Source organism: Chinchilla lanigera, unplaced genomic scaffold, assembly GCF_000276665.1.
Source record: "Chinchilla lanigera isolate Chin_1 unplaced genomic scaffold, ChiLan1.0 scaffold00077, whole genome shotgun sequence".
Classification (NCBI taxonomy): Eukaryota; Metazoa; Chordata; class Mammalia; order Rodentia; family Chinchillidae; genus Chinchilla; species Chinchilla lanigera.
Window position 1 is genome coordinate 6561910 of NW_004955478.1, and position 3526 is coordinate 6565435.

The following is a 3526-nucleotide window of genomic DNA, read 5'->3' on the forward strand; positions in this document are numbered from 1 at the left end:
AAAAAAAAAAAAAAGACATACACCCTCCAGCCACATGTGGTTTCATGCACCTTTAATTCCAGCACTTGGGAGCCTGAGGCAGGAGGATCACAACAAATTTGAGCTCAGTCTGGGCTATATAGTGAGCTCAAGGCCAGCCTGGACTACAAAGTTGAGACCCTGTCTCAAAAATAATAAAAAAAGAATGAGACAGAGATATACCCTCCAAAGGCAAGCCCCAGTGACCCATTCTGGGTGCTACCTTCTAATAGTGCATTGAGCCGTGATAGTATGTTATTCATTATTGAAAATATAAAGATCAGTGGGTTCATCTACTGATGGATATAGCACCCCCATGATCTAACACTTCTCTAGGAATCTCAGTTCAGTTGAGTTGGCAAGTAAGATTAACCAGCATGGTAAGGGACGGTGACTTGTAGAGGCTGGAGGGTGAGGATGCCAGGCAGATGCCACAGCAGGTTCAAGAACTGGAAGGTGAGAACAACCAGATCTTGCCTGCGCTGTGAGGAAGAAACAAGGAGGTCCAAGTGAGCAGACCAGAATGACAGGGATGCAGGGATAAGAGGAAGTTTAGGGCGATTTGGTCATTACATGAGGACTTGGTTTTCAGTCTGAGTGAGGTGGGAAGCCAAGGTAGGTTTGGGACAACGTGAGTTGATTTATGTACTAAAAGAATCAACGGGGTGTGGTGGTGCATGCCTGTAATCCCAGCACTTAGGAGGCTGAGGCAGGAGAATTACTGTGCATTGGAGGCCAGTTTAGACTACATAGTGAGTTCAAGGCCAGCCTGAACTGCATAGTGAGACCCTGTCTCGAAAAACAAAAACAAACAACAACAAATGAACACAAAAAAAAATCAACCTGGCCAGGTGTGGTGGTGCACACCTGTAAGCCTAGCACTTGGGAAGCTGAGGCAGGAGGATTGCTGTGAGTTTGAGGCTAGCCTGGGCTGCAAAATGAGTTCAAGACCAGCCTGAACTGCATAGCAAAATCCTATCTCAGAAAGAAAAAGAAAAAGAAAAAGAGTCAGCCTGGCTGGGTTTGGTGGCACTCACCTTTAATCCTAGCACTCAGGAGGCTGAGTCAGGAGAATCACGAATTCAAGACAGCCTGGACTACGTAGCCAGATGCTGTCTCAAAAAAAATTTTTTTTTTTAAATTTGCTGATGGATGTGAGAGGGAAAGGGTTAACTGTGTCTGCGTGATCTCTGGCCTGAGCATCTGGAAGGATAAAATCACTATTGACCACACTGCAGCACATCAAGAAGAAGCAGGGCAGGAGGGGAAGCAAAGCAGCTCCATCGCGGATGCACTTTCTAGTGGTCCACTGGAATCTAAGTGACAGCGTCAGAAGGCAGGTGGGTATGCACGGTGTCAGGTTAAAGGAAGGCATTTGGGCTACAGATCTGAAAATCAGAGGCTGGGGATTTAGCTCAGCCGCACAGTGCCTGCCTGGCAAGCGCAAGGTCGTGAGTTTGATCCCCGGTGCCGGAAAAAAACAAACAAACAGATTTGAAAATTGAGAGCTCTTGCTTTCTCAGTACATCTGAAGCTTACACTACAAAAATGTTTTCGAAGTTGTGCGTGAAATATTTGTTTTTGTAAATTGCCTATTTTAAAGGCAATTAGGGGAATTGCTGTTTTCGAGTGCGTTGGGCATTGTTTTGCAGAGGAAATTACATTTCGTTTTATCTTTAGAGTGCATGTGGGTCCTATGTTGGAATTATTTCTTGCCAAATGCAGTTACAGACTGTCCAGACTGTCGATTGCTCAGCTCATGATTCTTCTGCTTTATTTTGCAACGTTGTGAAAGCAGTGTGCACGCGTAGGAATCATACTTTGGATTCTGAATTTTGGTCTTTCCCCCTGCTGATGATAGATCTGAGATCTCTCGCACTGCTAGACAGCCGCAGTAGCAGAAGCTGTAACAAGCCCCAGACCCCAGGGTGAACAACCGATGCTCTGCAGTGAGCCAGTGTTCAGGTTAGACGTCTTCGATTCCTGTTGTGTGTGACACTGGGGATCCAACCGAGGGCGCTCTACCACTGAGCTGCATCCCCAGCCCTTGTCTTTCGTTTGGGGATAGGGTCTCACCAAGTTGCCCAGCGGAGACTTGAACTTCCTGCCTTCCCGCCTCAGACCTCCTCAGTGCTGGGACTACAGGTGTGCGTGCCAAGCCTGGCTTATTTTTTATTTTGAAACACGGCTTTGCTGAGTTGCCCAGGATGGCCTCCAACTTGTGATTCTTCCTATTTTAGTCTCCCGAATACCTGGGATGCCAGGGATGCACCATCATGCCTGGCTTTTTAAGGAAATGTTTGCCTTAAGGTGTTTTCCACTTAGGAGGGGTCTGCTAGGATTAGCTGATGAATAAAGTGTAAGTTTCTTTTTATGCTGTAGCAGGTTAGTGGGTTAAAGCAACGCCAGCTTAATTCTCTCGTGATCTGGAGTCCAGAAGTCAGAAATCAATATCTTTGATTGTGTCTGTGTATGTGTGTGTATGTGTGTGTATGTGTGTATATGTGTGTGTATGTGTGTGTGTGTGTGTGTGTTGTGCTGTTGTTGTTGTTGCTGTTTTCTGAGACAGGGTGTTGCTGTTAGTTCAGGCTGGCCTTGAACTCACTGCAGTCCTCCTGCTTCAGCCTTCCAAATGCTGGGATTATGAGAATGTGCTGCTACCACACCTGGAAGAAAGCAGCATCTGAGCAAAATAAAAAATCAGGATGCAGCGGGCAGAACCAGGTCCCCTGTGGAGGCTCCACGGGACAACCTTTCCCTCCCCGCTCCAGCTCCTGGTGGCTGCCTCACTCCCACGTCGGCCTCCACGGCCCCGTCAGCCCTTCCTCTTCTGTGGGCACCAACTTCCCCTCCAGCTCTCTTTTTCAAGCAGCTGTGGTTATTTCTAGGGCACAGATACGTAATCCGGAATAAGCACCTCATCTCAGAACCCAACTCTCATCACTTCTGCGAAGCCCTTTTCCGTGAAAGCACCTTCAGCTTCCCGGGTCCATTGTATTAATCACATGGTGTCTCAATAAATTTAGAATTAAGATATTTATACAGGTTTTCTTTTCCTGCTGTGTACATTTTTTTGGATCTGATATCTTTGGGTGTGGTTATTCAGTCTACTATAGTCACCTGCATTTTTTAAAATTTATTTTTCTTTCTTTCTTTCTTTTTAAGCAGTGCTTGCTATGTAGCCCAGGCTGGCCTGAAATTTACTATGTAGCCCAGGCTGGCCTTGAACTCATGGTGATCCTCCTCTCTCAGCCTCTTGAATCCTGGGATTATAGGTGTGCACCACATGCCTGGTCACTTAGATTATTTTTAATTAAATGAATATAATTGGGGTTTTAATATAAATTGGCACCTTTTTTTTTTTTTTTGGTCCTGTAGATTGACTCCAGAGCCTCAGGCATGTTAAGATGCACTTTACCACTGGACTACATTCCCAGCCCCTTCCAATTTTTATTTATTTATTTAGTCTTTTTTTTCTTTTCTTTTCTTTTCTTTTTTTTTTTTTTTT